Source organism: Chiloscyllium punctatum, chromosome 18 (genome assembly GCF_047496795.1).
Source record: "Chiloscyllium punctatum isolate Juve2018m chromosome 18, sChiPun1.3, whole genome shotgun sequence".
NCBI classification, from domain to species: domain Eukaryota; kingdom Metazoa; phylum Chordata; class Chondrichthyes; order Orectolobiformes; family Hemiscylliidae; genus Chiloscyllium; species Chiloscyllium punctatum.
This window is the reverse complement of record NC_092756.1, coordinates 75823155-75841022: the sequence shown is the minus strand read 5'-3', so window position 1 is coordinate 75841022 and position 17868 is coordinate 75823155. Positions and strand designations below refer to the sequence as shown.

Below are 17868 nucleotides of genomic sequence, written 5' to 3'. Positions count from 1 at the left end.
GCCGCGTACATGGTGGGAGATGTCCCCATGTGTAATGGCGGTATCCATGGCGACACTCTGACACGTTTTACAGTGTCTGCTGTGACAGGGATGTTTGGTGTTGTCCTGAAGGCCGGGCAGTTTGCTGTGAACAATGGTCTGTTTAAGGTTTGGTGGCAGTTTAAAGGTGAGAAGTGGAGGGGTGGGGAAGGTCTTGGCGAGGTGCTCATCCTCATCGATAATGTGTTGCAGGCTGTGGAGAATGTGACGTAGTTTCTCAGCTCCTGGTAAGTACTGGACAATGAAGGGTACCCTGTTGGTTGCAGCTCGTGTCTGTCTCCTGAGGAGGTCATTGCAGTTTCCCGCTGGGGCATGTCAGAACTGGCGATTGATGAGTTAAGCATCGTATCACATTCTTATCAGGGCATCCTTGTGTACTTCCAAGTGCCCCTCACATTCCCCCTCACCTGAACAGATCCTGTGTAAGTGTACGGCTTGTACAGAGGGGACGTCTGTTTTAATATGTTGAGGATGGGTTTGTGGTTGAGTGAGGTGCTGTGGTGCCCATCCTTGATGGAGATGCATGTGTCCAAGAATGAGACAGATACTAAACAGGAGTCCATGGTGAGTTTGATGGTGGGATGAAACTAGTGAAAGTGGGCGGCACAGTGGTTAGCCCTGCTGCCTCACAGTGCCAGAGACCCGGGTTCAATTCCAGCCTCAGGCAACTGACTGTGTGGAGCTTGCACATTCTCCCCGTGTCGGCGTGGGTTTCATCTGGGTGCTCTGGTTTCCTCCCACAGTCCAAAGATGTGCAGGTCAGGTGAATTGGCCACGCTACATTGCCCGTAGTGTTGGGGTAGGGGTAGGTTGCGCTTCGGCGGGGCGGTGTGGACTTGCTGTCCCGAAGGGCCTGTTTCCACAGTGTAAGTAATCTAAATGTTGGTGAACATAAATGTTGGGAGATTGCAGCATTGTAGCATTGTTCTGACATGAACACAACCAAGGTAGAGGGGATCAATTCTCCTGACATGGCCCCTGAAGCACGTGTTGTCCCAGTGACCTAACAGCTCCATCTCTGATCTTCTAAGCTACTGCCTGTGGTTTACATCCCTTCTGGGGATACTTTCAATTTAAACATTCTCTCCAATTAAAACCCTCTCACTGCATTATCTCCATTCAAATTAAGTTAATCTCTGACCTAATGTCTTTAAAACTCTGCATGGCTGCTTTGAGTTCATGGAATTAAAACATTACCAAGTCAGTTTGATACATGTGGCAACAAACGTTTGATGAACTGGAGCGAAAGGGAGTGGAATTAATTTCTCAGCTCTCCCAAAGAGACAGCATTGACATGATGGGCTTCAGTATATACAGTCACATTCGAAGATTCATTGATCTGAAATTAAACAATCAAATGTCTGTTTCCCCACAGTCACCTCATCTGTTGTTCGTTTCCTCACTGATGCAGGAATTAGCATTGACCCATTTGTTCTTGTCTTTCTGGGACCATTCCTTCAATGTTCGCTGTACAAACATTGAGCTTGCTTGACCCCTATACTGTCCTGTTGGTATTTAACAGGAAAACATGCAGGTGAAATAAAGGTATTCCACACTCAATAATTTATATTTACATTCAATGAGTTGGACCAAGATAACAGTGACCCTAAGGGTGGAAGATTCATTGAAAATATTTGATTTGCAAGTAATGATAGGCACAGTGAAAAGTTTTGTCTTGTGAGCAATATAGGCAGCAATATAGTTCAGTAGCATAGATAAGGAAATAATAGGGAAACAGCAGCAGGAACAAAAACACAGGTATAGGCGAATATTGAGAGTCTGTGAGACCGTTCAGTATTCTAACAACAGTAGGGTAGAAACTGTTTCAAAACCGGTTGGTGTGTGTGTTCAGGCTTCTGTACCTTCTCCCCGATGGTAGAGGTTGTAGAAAAACATTGCCAGGGTGGGATGGATCTTTGAGAATGCTGGAGACCTTTCCTTGACAGTGGGCCTGGTAGATGGTTTCTATAGATGGGAGGTTGGCCTTTGTGATTGTCTGGGCCGAGTTCACCACTCTCTGTAACTGTCTCCGATCTTGAATGGTACAGTTGCCATACCAGGTAGTGAGACATCCAGACAGAATGCTGTCGATGGTGCACCTATAAACGTTGGAAAGGGTATTCTCTGTCAGTAATATCCGATGTTCTGGCGGGATCAGTGTTGAAGGGTTGGTTTGTTGATGAGAGTGTGATGAGAGCTGGCTTCCAAAAGCAAACTCTCCAACCGCACTCTTAGGAATCTCGTCCCCATCCAGAAACAGCAGCCACTTGATCACCACCTTCAACATTCAATCCTGCAGATCCTCGAAAATCTTGTGCAAGATATTGTTGGATACCACTGACCATCAACTGAATGCAGAGATGGGGATTTTTCCAAAATAGATTATAAATAAAGGATAAGCCGCAGAGACACCCCAGATGGGACTTGAACCCACAATCCCTGGCTTAGGAGGCCAGTGCCTTATCCATTAGGCCACTGGGGCCCCACATGCTGTTTGCCAATGGCAGTCGTTAAATACTGCACCCTGACCTCACATAGTGTGTATTTCTGTATGTTGTACTCTCACTAATTGGTTCTTAACCCTTCCATCTCATGCCAAATTGTTGGCTGCTTGATAAATTGATCCCACCTCCCATTTCTTCCCAAACAGACAGATGAGATATCAACCAAACTCCAACTTTGCACAACTCAAGTCTGAGGAAAATGGAGGAGACAGGAAAATAGCAAAGGGCTCAATGTTATTTTGTGCAGCACCTTGAAGATATTTGCAGTTACTGGGGAAGGTGAAAGTGGAGATGTTGCAAAAAGCTGCATTGAGGACAAATCAATACAATCTTAGCAGGCATTCAGCCCATTGTGGCTGTGCTGTCTCTTTCAGACAATTCTCCCCAGGATCTCCCAAATCCTGGAATTATCTTGTATAAGTTTCTACTAAACAGCATTTGCCATAATCTCAACACAGGCACAATGATTTTTAACAGAGTAGTTAAAAAATCCAGTCAATTTGGATTGAGATGAAGTTGACATGGGATGAAAATCAGCCACTGCAAAGACCAGGCTTAAAAATGAAATCCCTGAAATCCCAGATTTCAGAAACCAGTGCCATCGCCATTAGGCCACGAGGGCACTATATTGGCAGACCACTGGAAACAGTTGACCTCAAATGAGTGTGACAGCCAAGCACACTCCCAGATCTGTGACAACACACTGAGGGACACACTAAAGGTTCAGGCAGCTGCTGCCAAGGTGTAACAGGGAAACAACACAGTCTCAGGTCTTTCTGACAAATGATCACATCATTCTTTCAGTTCTCAGACCCTCTTGGTGCCTGACAATGAACAGAGATCGTTTTCTGTCCAAGTACAAAATGCCTTTCTTTCCACAACGATACAGAAGGTTTGAGAAATGTCAATATTTCAATGGTTTGTTGATTCTTTTCTCTCTGCATAGACTGTACACAACTGATATAGAACCTTTGTATGCATTTCCAAATGATGTTACAAACTGTTTCAATACTTTGTTAATAAAATCAAATTGAAACGCAAATCAAATTTAGTCTCCCTTTGTCCACATCACCAACAAGAATAATTGAGTAAAGTTGTGAGGAATTCATCAGATCAATGAGACTCCAGGAATTCTTCCAAGATGTCAGCAATGATCCCAATGAGCCAACCAACGAACGGGAACAGTCATCAGAGAGATCCATCGTGGAGCGACCAAAGAAGGAGTCGATTTGTATCCCTGCGGAGGGCCGCTGTCCTGACCTTGAGATGTATGCTCAACCGTCAGGAGATGGGTGAATGCCAGATTTAAAAATCACACAACACCAGGTTAGAGTCAAACATGTGGAAGCACTAGGTTTCGGAGCACTGCTCCTTCATCAGGTGGTTGTGGAGAATAAGATTGCAAAACACAGAATTTATAGCAAATGTTTACAGTGTGATGCAACTGAAATTGTATCTTGAGAAAGACCTGGATTGTTTGTTAAGTCTGTCATCTTTTAGAATGGCCAGGTTGGTTTTCGTTCTTTCATATGTAAATTGCAAAACTTTTATCAAAAGTTACATTCTCAAGTGAACTTTAACAATTGGTGTCATGTCGGCCCAGATGATGTATTGAAGGTGTGAGCTCCCCTGTGTGAGGCTGTCTGTGCCCCAATGGTCAGACTGATTCTAATCTAATAAACAGATTTACAGCATCTTACATGAATTCATACAGTTTTTGAGCAAAGTGAAATGTAATTCTGGAAGTACAAGTTCATCACACAAACTTATATGTGTGTGTGTATATGTATGTATGTGTATGTGCGTGTATTTGTATGTGTTTGTGTGTCTATGTGTATATTTGTGTGTGTGTATGTGTGTGTATATGTATGTATGTGTGTATATGTTTGTGTGTATGTGTGTGTATATGTATGTATGTGTGTATATGTGTGTGTATGTAAGTTGTGTGTGGGTGTGGGTGTTTTTGTGTATGTTTGTATGTGTATGTGTGTGTATATGTGTGTGTATGTGTGTGTATGTGTATGTGTATGTTGTGTGTATATGTGTGTGTATGGGTGTGTGTATGTGTGTGTGCATGTGTGTGTTTGTTGTGCATGTGTATGTGTGAATGTGTAAGTGTGTGTGTATATGTGTGTGTGTATATGTGTGTATGTGCGTGTGTTAATGTGTATGTGTATGTGTGTGTGTGAATGTGTGTGTTTGTGTTTGCGTGCGTGTATATGTGTGTGTGTGTATGTGTGTGGGTGTGTGTATGTGTGTGTGTGTGTATGTGTTTGTGTGTGTGTGTGTGTGTATGTGTGTGTGTGTGTGTGTGTGTGTGTGTATGTGTGTGTGTGTGTGTGTGTGTGTGTATGTAGTTGAATGGGGTCACCTGTAATGTCCCAGTTGATTGCTGAAGTGTTCTCCGACTGGGAGGGAACACTCCTGTCTGTTGACACTCATAACAGCCCCACCCCCCCCAACCGATATACACACACACACACACACACACACACACACACACACACACGCACACAAGCACATATAGATTTCTGGGGTGAGTTTGTATTTGCAGAACTACATTTTACTTTGCTCAAAAACTGCATGAACGACAGAGCGAAGGAGAGAATTGTGGCAACTCCCAGAATCAGGTGACTCAGTGGTTAGCACTGCTGCCTCACAATACCAGGGTCCTAGGTTCAATTCCAGCCTTAGGTAACTGCCTGTGTGGAGTTTGCACATTGCTCTGGTCTCCTCCCACAGTACAAAGGTGAATTGGCCATGTTAAATTACCCATAGTGTTACCTGTTTCCACACTGTAGGTAGTCTAATCCAGGGGAAGGATCTGAAGGCCCTAATTTACGAGGGCTCTAAGCCCATGCCTTTCCAGGACTTCTCAGCGGTGGTAAACCAGAAAAGAAAACCTTACGATGATGAGCCTAAGATATAGGAATGGAAGTCAGGCCATTCAGCCCATCGGGTCCACCCTGCCATTCAATTGTGAATGATGGGCATTTCAACGCCACTTTGTGGCACTCTCATCGTTCACCCTTAATTCCTTGCGCGATCAAGAATTTATCAATCTCTGCCCTGAAGACAATTAACGTCCTGGCCTCTGCTGCGCTCCACGGCAATGAATTCCACAGGCCCACCACTCTCTGCCTGAAGAAATGTCTCCTCATTTCCGTTCTAAATTGACCCCCCTCTAATTCTCAGGCTGACCCCTTGGGTCCTGATGGAAACACATTCCCAGCATCCACCCTTTCTAAGCCATGCATTATCGAGTAAATTTGTATTAGATCTCCCCTCAACCTTCTAAACTCTAATCAATACAATCCCAGGATCCTCAGCTGTTCATTGTATGTTAAGCCTCCCATTCCAGGGATCATCTGTGTGAATCTCCGCTGGACATGCTCCAGTGCCAGTATGTCCTTCCTGAGGAGTGGAGCCCAAAATTGGATACAGTATTTCAAATGGGGCCTAACCAGAGCTTTATAAAGTCTCAGAAGGACATCGCTGCTTTTATATTCCAACCCTCTTGAGACAAATGGCAACATTACATTTGTTTTCTTAACCACGGACTCAACCTGCAAGTCAACCTTTAGAGATTCCTGGACTATCATTCCCAGATCCCTTTGTACTTTGGCCTTATGAATTTTCTCCTGTTTAAAAAATAGTCCATGCCTGTATTCCTTTTTCCAAAGTGCAAGTCCGAGCATTTGCTCAGGTTGAATTTCATCAGCCATTTCCTGGACCACTCTCCTAAACTGTCTAAATCTTTCTGCAGCCTCCCCACCTCCTCAGAACGACCTGCTTGTCTGCCTAACTTTGCATCATCGGTGAACTTCACCAGAATGTCCCCCAGTCCCTTCATCCAGATCATTAATATATAAAGTGAACAGCTGCGGCCCCAACACTGAACCCTACGGGACACCACTTGTCACCAGCTGCCATTCCAAGAAAGAACCTTTTATCCCAACTCTCTGCCTGCTGTCAGACAGCCAATTCCCAATCCATGCCAGTAGCTCACCTCGAACACCATGGACCCTCACCTATCTCAGCAGTCTCCCGTGAGGCACCTTATCATAGGCCTTTTAGAAATCTAGGGAGATAACATCCACTGGGTTTCCCTGGTCTAACCTACTTGTTACCTCTTCAAAGAATTCTAACAGGTTTGACAGGGATGACCTCCCCTTACTAAATCCATGCTGACTTGTTCTAATCCAACCCTGCACTTCCAAGAATTTAGAAATCTCATCCTTAATGATGGATCCTAGAATTTAACCTACAACCGTGGTTAGGCTAACCGGCCTATAATTTTCCATCTTTTATCTTGATCTTTTCTTGAACAAGGTGTTTACAACAGTGATTTTCCAATTATCTGGGAATTTCCCCGACTCCATTGATTTTTGAAAGATTGAAAATAGCCTCTACTATTTCCTCAGCCACCTCCCTCAGAACTCTAGGATGTAGACCATCGGGGCCGGGAGATTTTTCAATTTTTACACCTTTTAGCTTTTCTAGCACTTCCTCTTTTGTAATGGCTACCATACTCAAATCTGCCCCCTGACTGTCCTTAATTGTTAGGATAATGCTCATGTCTTCCACTGTGAAGAATGACACAAAGTATTTACCAAGTTCTTCAGCCATTTCCTTATGTCCCTTCACGAGCCTTCCTGCATCAATTTGGAACGGCCTAATTTCTACTTTTGCCTCTCGTTTGTTTCTTATGTATTGAAAGAAACTTTAACAATCATTTCTAATATTACTGGCTAACTTACCTTCATATTTGACCCTCTCCTTCCTAGTTCTATGTCTTTGTTATCCTCTGTTTGTTTTTGTCGTCTTCCCAATCTTCTGATTTCCCAGTGCTCTTGGCCACTTTGTAGACTCTCTCTTTCCCTATGAAACATTTCCTGACTTCCTTTGTCAGCCCTGGCTGTTTAATTCCCGCCCCCTGACGGATAATGTTTCTGCCAAGAGAAGACTGAGGGAGTTTGGGATCCAGTACTCTCTGAGGTATCCGGCGGTGCTCCGATAACCTTACATGGATCCGTACATCTCTTTGATACATCGGAGAAGGCAAGAGACTTTGTGGACAAATTAACCGAATCTGAACAATTTAGTATCTACAAATAGTGTTTTTTGGTTATGTCTTTGTTGTTTTTTTAAAAAATCGAGGAAGTCCAGTTGGAGCTTTCTTTTCCTTGTTTTCCCTCTTGGTAATAATCCGGTTTAAACTGTGTTTGGTGGCGGTTGAGATGTGTACTTTCAATTTCTAAGTGGAGTTATACCAGAGGATGGGTGGGGCATTTACCCCATCGAGCTGAAATGGTTTTTTACATATTCTTATAGCCTTGATAAATGGGGAAGAATATGATGTTTAAATGTTTATTGCCCTCCAGCTCATCCCTCAACATTTTCCTAGATGTGTTTTCTAAATTGATCAGTCAGGAGTCCTGGCATATCATTGAAAGGGGAGATTTTAACAGTCTCATGGATTCCACAGGACAGGGGTGGCCCAAAGGCCCCCCTCCCCCCACCACGATACCCTCTGGACAAACTAAACAATGAGTGGATCTGTGTGTGGAGTGAGGGTTGGTGGACATCTGGAGGTGTCTCCACCCTACAGGCAGGGATTTTACGGTTTTCTTTTCCAATCCACACAGATGTCACACCAGGATTGATTTTTTTCCAATCCCCATGGCAACCCTGGACTTGGTGGCACCTTGTACGATCGGTAATATTACCATCTCTGATCACACTCCAGTGTACCTGTTGGTTAAGATTAAGGACGTTACAGTGGGCCCAAGGCACTGGCAAATGGATCCCTTTATCCTCAAGGATAATACATTTGTGGAGTATTTCTCTCGGGAATTTTGGGCATTCTAGACATTAACTCACGCTCGGTTAGTAGCCAATCCTTCCTTTCAGAAATTGCCAAAGCCTATGCCAGTGGGTCAGTTATTTCCTACTCTGTCAGTCGGAGGTGGAAGAAGGGTGAGCAGCAACATCTCCTCGAAGCACTGTTGAAGGCAGCTGAGAAGGCCTACTTTGACAGGCCCTCGTTGGTCAAGTTACAGAGGATTACGGCGCTGCGGAATGCATTGAATTCCGTGCTCACGCAGACAGCAAAGAACAAGCTTAGTTTTGCAAATCAAAGGTTATATGATCATGGTGACTGGTCTGGCAAATACTTAGCATATCTCGCTAGGAAAAGGAGCGCCCCTCAAGCCATTACGGTGATTAGGGAAGGGTCTGGGAACCGAACGTGTGACTCCAAAAAGATTAATGTGTCATTCCAGAGATTTTACTCTAAGTTATACCAATCTGAGGTTTGTGAGGAGGGGAGGGCCAAAATGGAGGCTTTATTCAAGGATCTGGAGCTCCCGGGTGTGACCCCCGAACAAGAGTCTTTTCTCAATGTCCCCTTATCAGAGCAAGAGGTGCAGGAGGCTGTGAAGCACCTTCAGAGTGGAAAGGCACCCGGTCCTGATGGACTTCCCAGTGAATTCTAGAAGGAATTTATAAACATATTGTCAGGCCCGATGTTCAACATGTTTAATGACTCATACAGCCATGATTGTCTCCCGCCATCTCTGAGAGAGGCCAATATTTCGCTTATTCTTAAAAAAGGGAAGGTCCCAAGGGACTGTGCTTCTTACAGGCCCATTTCACTCTTAAATGTGGACTTTAAAATCCTCTCTAATACTCTTGTGTTAAGGCTGGAGACTGTGTTACCTTCTATTGTTAAAGAGGACCAGACGGGCTTCATAAAGGGCCGCAGATCCTCCAATAATGTTAGGAGGCTGCTTAATGTAATTCAAGTGTGTCAACAACAGTCAATATAGGGATTGGTGATTTCTCTAGATACAGAGAAGGCGCTTGACCGAGTTGAGAGGGCGTACCTTTTCTATACTCTGGAGCGGTTTGTTTTGGGCGAAGTTTTTATAAGATGGGTAAAGGTTCTCCACAATGACCCTCTCACTGCAATCATCACCAACAGGGTGTGATCAAGCAATTTTAACATTTTTGGGGTCAGCCGACAGGTCTGTTCCCTTTCACCACTGCTTTTTACAGTGGGGATTGAATCATTGGGGGAGGCCATTCATAGGGATCCCAATATATCAGCTCCAGACGTGGGGTCAAATTTACATCAGAGTTTATTGTATGTGGACAATGTCAGAATTCTTTCATCAAATCCAGCAGTTTCAGTCCCTCGCCTGTTCGCATGTATCTGTGTGTTTGGCACCTTTTTGGGGGACAAGATTAATCTTTCAAAATCAGAGGCTATGCCTATGGGTGGTCTTATGAAAGTGTTAAGTCTTGAGGGTGAATATCGATTCCCATTTAAATGGTCACAGGGGGGTGTTGTGTATTTGAGCATGTTCATTACTCCAGTTCTGAATCGGCTGTTCAAAGCCAATTTTGTTCAATTATTTAACAAAATCAAACAAGACCTTCAAAGATGGAGGCGCTTCTGGTCTCGTGGTTGGGTCGGATAGTGTTTATTAAGATGAATATTCTCCCTCGTTTACTATCCCCTATATGGATGCTCCCCCTGATTTTCGATAAGCAAACATTCAGGAGACTGAACGGCTGGTTCAGCCCCTTTATTTGACATCGTCAGTGGCCCCTCATTAAATGAGCTAAACTGCGATTGTCTCACAGACTGGGGGGAGTGGATCTCCCAGACATTAATAGCTACCAACTAAGCTCACTTTTATCCTACATGAGTGATTCGGCTTGTGGGGACCCTCTTTCAATGTGGTTCGATATTGAAACCTCCCAGGCTAAGGTGACGCCTTACTCACTTGCTGTGTTTGGACAAAATGAGGACAGTTAGGGAATATTGCCATAACCCAATAGTTATCGATACTGTTAAAGCATGGTGGGCAATTCGGCAGAGGGAAGGCAATATTGGCAAGACATCTTCTCTTACACCGGGTCTGCCAGGTTTTCAACAGGGGATAATAGATTTAGGATCCAAACATTGGGCAGTTAGGGGTGTGTCTTGTGTGGGTGTTTTGTTTGTGGGAGACACAATGATGTCCTTCGATCAGTTAGCACGGAAACACAAGCTACCGAACAGGGACTTCTTTTGTTTATTTCAAGTTAGAGATTTTATTCAAACAAAGACGATACTTTTGACTGATCCCTCCAAGTCCGACATAGAGAGAGGGGTGATTTAGCCCCATATCCTGCAGACCCCACAAAGTTCTGTATTTTTCTGACACAACATCCCACCAAACCCAAAACAGACCTGGGGACGTTTCCAGGGGAGATGAGAATTCGATTTGACATCAGACAAAGAAGATCAGTCATGAAGACAAAGCTTAAAAGTTAGCCATCCCAGATGGGACTTGAACCACAATTCCAGGCTGAGGAGGCCAGTGCCTTATCCATTAGACCACTGGGGCCACATGTGCATAGTTAAAATGGCAGCCTATAAGTACTGCACCCTGAAGCTCTCATATTGTGTTCTTCTCTGAGTTTTATACTCACACTGATTGGTTGTTCCCCTTGCATCTCATTCTAAATCATTGGCTGCTTGATAAAATTGATCTTACCTCCCAAATCTCCCCAAATGGACAGACAAGAAATCCACCAAACTCCAACGTTGCACAACTCAAGTCTGAGGAAAATGGAGCAGACAGGAAAATAGCAAAGAGCTCAATGTTATTGTGTGCACCAGTTTCAAGATATTTGCAGTCAGTGGGGAAGGAGGCAGTGGAGATTTTGCAAAAAGCTGCATTGAGGACAATTCAACAGGATCTTAGCGGGCATTCAGCCCATTGGGGATGTGCTGTCTCTTTCAGACAATTCACCCCAAGATCTCCCAAACCCTGGAATTTCCTTGTGCAAGTTTCTACTAAAGAGCATTTTCCATAATCTCGAAGCAGGCAAGTGATTTTTAACGGAGTAGTTGAAAAATCCAGTCAATTTGGATTGAGATGAAGTTGATATGGGTTGAAAATCAGCCACCACAAAGACCAGGCTTAAAAAGTCAACACCCCAAAAGGGTTTTGAACCTCCAATCCACTACATCAGAAGCTACAGTCTTACCCATTAAGCCACAAAAACTCAGTGCCAATACTCCACTGGGAATAGTTGATCTTAAACGAGCGCTGCAGCCGAGCATATTCCAAGATCTGTAACGACACACTGAGGGACACACTAAAGTTTCGGGCAGCTGCTGCCAAGGTGTAACAGGGAAACAACACAGTCTCAGGTCTTTCTGACAAATGATCACATCGTCCTTTCAGTTCTCAGACCCTCTTGGTGCCTGACAATGAACAGAGATCGGTTCCTGCCCATGTACAAAATGCTGTTTTTTTCACGACACAGAACTTTGAGAAATGTCAAAATTCCAGTATTTTGTTGGTTCTTTTCTCTCTGCATAGACTGTACACAACTGGTTTAGAACCTGTGTATGCATTTCTATTTGCTTTTTTATGAATAAAGTCTATTTTTTAAAAAAACAAATTTTGGAGAGAGAGAAGATCTGCCCGAACTTGCGAGACCCCCCTTTGTGGAAGAGAGCCAGCCCTATATCGGGACAGGAAGGAGATTCCAATGGCCCAGCATGGATTGTTCCAGTTAATACCCTCGCCTCCTTGACCACAAAGTGGGGAGGGAAGTGGGAGATGGCACAGTGCAGGGTGACACGAGGCAGACGGATGCACAAGATGGCCGCTGAGCCATAAGTCGGCCATTTGACACACAAGATGACCGCCAGACCACAATATGGAGAGAGACAGCAGAGCAAACACAGACACTGCCTGGGGGCACCAGAATGCCAGCACAATGCACTCACAACCGAGTTGATTAGTTTAAGGCGGATGGGAGAGACAATACACATGAAGAACATACACTGCCCGCCAAAGGGTCTGGGTCAGACAACACCTTTGATAGAAATGCTAACTGTTAGATACAGACTCAATACAGAGGGATAATAGCCAGGGCTGCAGTAATCGTCCTTCTCAGGAAGAGCGATTAGCGCCCATTACGACAGCAACGGACTTCCGCGCAGACGCTGAAACTGACAACTGCACTGAACTTAACAAAGGCCACGCTGGAACTGACAATAACTGCACCGAAACGATCAAGGATTCTGCAATGTTTACAATAAACAAGCCATGTTACAGAGACAATAACCTCATCACTGACCTATTATATCACAAAATGTATCACAGTATCTTGACCATGTGCTCCGGGTTGAGAGAAGAATCACAGCTGACCACTGTGCTGTTGGTGCTGCTCTCTCCCCGGAGCTCCGGGATTTCCTTGGACAATAAACTCTGTTGGTGAACCCCGACTCTGACTCAGAGCCTGGTGGTTTTCAGCAGTTGCCTTCCAACAAATGTTTGTCCAATCTGTGTTCTCCAACGATGGCCGAACTACCTCACATCTCCATCATAGCCTCCTTGCAATTGTATTCAATACCTTGACTAAGAAAGGTCAGGGCCCAAATGCATAGCCACAACCCCATCAGTTCCAACCTTGAACACCCAGATTTCAATCATTTCCATTGACATATTGGACCTTATCATAAATACCAAACATGCAGGTAATCTGGGGTTCAGCTGGTAATGTTGACAGAATATAGCTTACTCTGACACCAACACAACCAAACCAGAAGGTCATTTGTCCATAGATAGGGAGGCCCATCTGTTGGAGCCCCAGTGATCTCTTGGGAAAGGCACCAAATTCCTAAACCAGAGATTGTGAGCTCAAATCTTATTTGGGTTTTTGAGTTTGTTGAAACCTTCACTGTGCAGCTGATCTCAATCCTGTGTGGTCACGTGACCATGGCAACAAAATCAGGCATTCTCAATTGATCCTCACCTGGAGAAATTTGACCAGATAGAAAATTGGCCAAACTAAATTAAACAGCAGCTATCAGCTCCAGAGAACAGTGCAACGAAGATCAAAGAGCGACAAAGATTCAAGAAGAACCAGTTCCAACCAGACTGAGTGTTGTATATTGGAGAAGTGTCAGCCTGAGTCAATCCACTTTGTAGCTCCTGGCATGACAAGAGTCAAGGGTATTGGTATGACCCCATTGGATGATGTGAACCCAGCTCATGACCGTATTGGCCAAAGCCACAGAAGATTCTGGAAGACCAGGGACAGGAGAAGAGGAAAACACACCTGAACGCCAAACCCTTAGCAAAGCCTTGACTGGGTCCTGCAGTGGAGCTCTGACCATCTGCTCCAAACCTGTTCATAAAAACCCTCGCGTGAGAAGGGCAGACCATTCAGCCCATCACATCCACACTGACCCTCTGAAGAGCATCCCATCCAGGCCCAACCCCGATCCTCTCACGCTGCATTCCCCAAAGCCAATCCACCGAACCTGTACATCTTTCGGATGTGGGAGGAAACCAAAGCACCCGGAGTCCCCCATGGAGAGAATGTGCAAACTCAACACAAACAGACACCCAAGGGAGGAATCAAAGCCAGGTCCCTGACACTGTGAGGCAGCAGTGCTACCCACTGAGCCACCATGCCATCCCCAGGAGAATCTCAGCAGGTTTTCCGCTATTGTGACTGTGCTGTCTCTTTCAGAAAATTCACCTCAATCCTGCAAATCTTGTGCAAGAAGATGTTGGGCAACACTTTCCATCTAGAGATTTTCCCAAAGTTGATTAGAAATCAAGTTGACAAAGGGCAAGTGACTGACACCCCAGATGGGACTCGAACTCACAAGCCCTGGCTTAGAAGGCCAGTGCCATATCCATTAGGCCACTGGGGCCACACACCTGGGTAAAAATCACAGCCTTTATGTACTGCACCCGACCTCTCTTACTGTGTGTTTCTGAGTGTTATACTCTCACTGATTGTTTTTTACCCCTACCATCTCATGCTAAATTGTTGGCTGCTTGATAAATCAATCTCGCTTCCCATTTGTGTCCAAACGGACAGATGAGAAATTAACCAAACTCCAATGTTGCACAACTCAAGTCTGAGGAATATGGAGCAGACAAGAAAATAGCAAAGGGCTCAATGTTATTTTGTGCAGCACCTTGAAGATATTTGCAGTTAGTGGGGAAGGAGTAAGTGGAGATGTTGCAAACAGCTGCATTGAGGACAAATCAACAGAATCATAGCAGGCATTCAGCCCATTGTGGCTGTGCTGTCTCTTTCAGACAATTCACCCCAAGATCTCCCAAATCCTGGAATTACCTTGTGCAAGCTTCGAATAATCATTGTTAAAAATCAGACAACACCAGGTTGTAGTCCAACAGGTTTATCTCAAAGTACTAGCTTTCAGAGCGCTGCTGCTTCGTCAGGTGGTTGTGGAGTATAAGATTGTAAGACACAGAATTTATGGCAAAAGTTTACAGTGTGATGTCACTGAAATTATATGTTGAAAAACATCTGGATTGTGTGTGAAGTCTCTCATCTTTTAGAATGACCAGGTTGGTTTCAGTTCTTTCATGTGTAAATCACAAAACGTTTTTCATTGCCAAGTGAAATGGCAAGCTGTCCAATAAAAGCTAAATGCTGTGAATGCTGGAAATCTGAAAGAGAGAAAATGCTGGAGAAATCATGACTCAAAAACATGATTGAGTTTTCTGAAAAAGTCACAAAGAGGATTGATGAGGGCAGAGCGGGGGATGTGATCTATATGGACTTCAGTTAGGCGTTCGACAAGGTTCCCCATGGGAGGCTGATCAGCAAGGTTAGATCTCATGGAATACAGGGAGAACTAGCTCTTTAGATACAGAAATGGCTCAAAGGTAGGAGACAGAGGATGGTGGTGGAGGGTTGTTTTTCAGACTGGAGCCCTGTGACGAATGGAGTGCCACAAGAATCAGTGCTGGGTCCACTACTTTCCGTCATTTATATATATGTTAGTATCATTAGTAAGTTTTCAGATGACACCAAAATTGGAGGTGTAGTGGACAGCAAAGAAGGTTCCCTCAGATTACAACGGGATCTTGATTCGAAGGGCCGATGAGCTGAGGAGTGATGGGTGGAGTTTAATTTAGATCAATGTGAGGTGCTGCATTTTGGGAAAGCAAATCTTAGCAGGGCTTATAGACTTAATGGGAATGTCCCAGGGAGTGTTGCTGAACAAAGAGGCCTTAGAGTGTAGGTTCATAGCTCCTTGAAAGTAGAGTCACAGATCAATAGGATAGTGAAGACGGAGATGGATTCTATAGATGGGAGGTTGGCCTTTGTGATTGTCCGGGCCGAGTTCACCACTCTCTGTAACCGTCTCCGATCTTGAATGGTGCAGTTGCCAAACCAGGTAGTGATACATCCAGACAGAATGCTGTCGATGGTGCACCTATAAACGTTGGCAAGGGTATTCTCTGTCAGTAATATCCGATGTTCTGGAGGGATCAGTGTTGAAGGGTTGGTTTGTTGATGAGAGTGTGATGAGAGCTGGCTTCCAAAAGCAACCCCTCTAACCACACTCTCAGGAATATTGTCCCGATCCAGAGACAGCAGCCACTTGATCACCAACTTCAACATTCAATCCTGCAGATCCCCGAAAATCTTGTGCAAGATCATGTTGGAGACCACTGACCATCAACTGAATGCAGAGATAGGGATTTTTCCAAAATAGATTAGAAATGGAGGATAAGCCACAGAGACACCCCAGATGGGACTTGAACCCACAATCCCTGGCTTAGGAGGCCAGTGCCTTATCCATTAGGCCACTGGGGCCCCACATGCAGGTTGCCAATGGCAGCCTTTAAATACTGCACCCTGACCTCGCATAGTGTGTGTTTCTGAGTGTCAGATGCTCACTGATTGTTTTTTACCCCTTCCATCTCATGCTAAATTGTTGGCTGCTTGATAAATTGATCCCGCCTCCCATTTCTCCCCAAATGGACCGATGAGAAATCAACCAAACTCCAACTTTCTGGATTAGTGATGCTGGAAGAACACAGCAGTTCGGGCTTTTGCCCGAAATGTCGATTTCGAAGCTACTTGGATGCTGTCTGAACTGCTGTGCTCTTCCAGCACCACTAATCCAGAATCTGGTTTCCAGCATCTGCAGTCACTGTTTTTACCACCTTCAAACTCCAAATTTGCACATCTCAAGTCTGAGGAAAATGGAGCAGACAGGAAAATAGCAAAGGGCTCAATGTTATTTTGTGCAGCACTTTCAAGATATTTGCAGTTACTGGGGAAGGAGGAAGTGGAGATGTTGCAAAAAGCTGCATTGAGGACAAGTCAACACAATCTTAGCGGGCATTCAGCCCATTGTGGCTGTGCTGTCTCTTTCAGACAATTAACCCCAAGATCTCCCAATTCCCGGAATTACCTTGTGAAAGTTTCTATTAAACAGCATTTGCCATGATCTCAACACAGGCACAATGATTTTTAACAGAGTAGTTTAAAAATCCAGTCAATTTGGATTGAGATGGAGTTGACATGGGATGAAAATCAGCCACAGCAAAGATCAGGCTGAAAAATGAAATCCCTGAAATCCCAGATTTCAGAGGCCAGTGCCATAGCCATTAGGCCACGAGGGCACTATATTGGCAGACCACTGGAAACAGTTGACCACAAATGAGTGCGACAGCCAAGCACACTCCCAGATCTGTGACAACACACTGAGGGACGCACTAAAGGTTCAGGCAGCTGCTGCCAAGGTGTAACAGGGAAACAACACAGTCTCAGGTCTTTCTGACAAATGATCACATCGTCCTTTCAGTTCTCAGACCCTCTTGGTGCCTGACACTGAACAGAGATCGATTCCTGCCCAAGTACAAAATGCCTTTCTTTCCACAACGATACAGAAGGTTTGAGAAATGTCAATATTCCAATGGTTTGTTGGTTCTTTTCTCTCTGCATAGACTGTACACAACTGATTTAGAACCTTTGTATGCATTTCCAAATGATGTTACAAACTGTTTCAATACTTTGTTCACAAAATCAAGTTGAAACGCAAATCAAATTTAGTCTCCCTTTGTCCCCATCACCAACAAGAATACTTGAGTAAAGTTGTGAGGAATTCATCAGAACAATGAGACTCCAGGAATTCTTCCAAGATGTCAGCAATGATCCCAATGAGCCAACCAACGAACGGGAACAGTCATCAGAGAGATCCATCGTGGAGCGACCAAAGAAGGAGTTGATTTGTATCCCTGCGGAGAGCCGCTGTCCTGACCTTGAGATGTATGCTCAACCGTCAGGAGATGGGTGAATGCCAGATTTAAAAATCTCACAACACCAGGTTAGAGTCGAACATGTGGAAGCACTAGGTATCGGAGCACTGTTCCTTCATCAGGTGGTTGTGGAGAATAAGATTGCAGGACACAGAATTTATAGCAAATGTTTACAGTGTGATGCAACTGAAATTGTATCTTGAGAAAGACCT

General features: G+C 44.5%; 3 non-coding genes across 3 annotated transcripts; all 3 read right to left on the bottom strand.

Moving 5' to 3' along the window:
• Positions 1 to 2448: 2448 nt before the first annotated feature.
• trnar-ccu (transfer RNA arginine (anticodon CCU)) lies at positions 2449 to 2521 on the bottom strand. The gene has a single exon. It is a non-coding gene; the product is annotated as a tRNA-Arg (tRNA).
• Positions 2522 to 14207: 11686 nt separating this feature from the next.
• trnar-ucu (transfer RNA arginine (anticodon UCU)) lies at positions 14208 to 14280 on the bottom strand. Its single transcript has one exon. It is a non-coding gene; the product is annotated as a tRNA-Arg (tRNA).
• A 1852-nt stretch (positions 14281 to 16132) lies between these two features.
• trnar-ccu (transfer RNA arginine (anticodon CCU)) lies at positions 16133 to 16205 on the bottom strand. Its single transcript has one exon. It is a non-coding gene; the product is annotated as a tRNA-Arg (tRNA).
• Positions 16206 to 17868: the final 1663 nt, after the last annotated feature.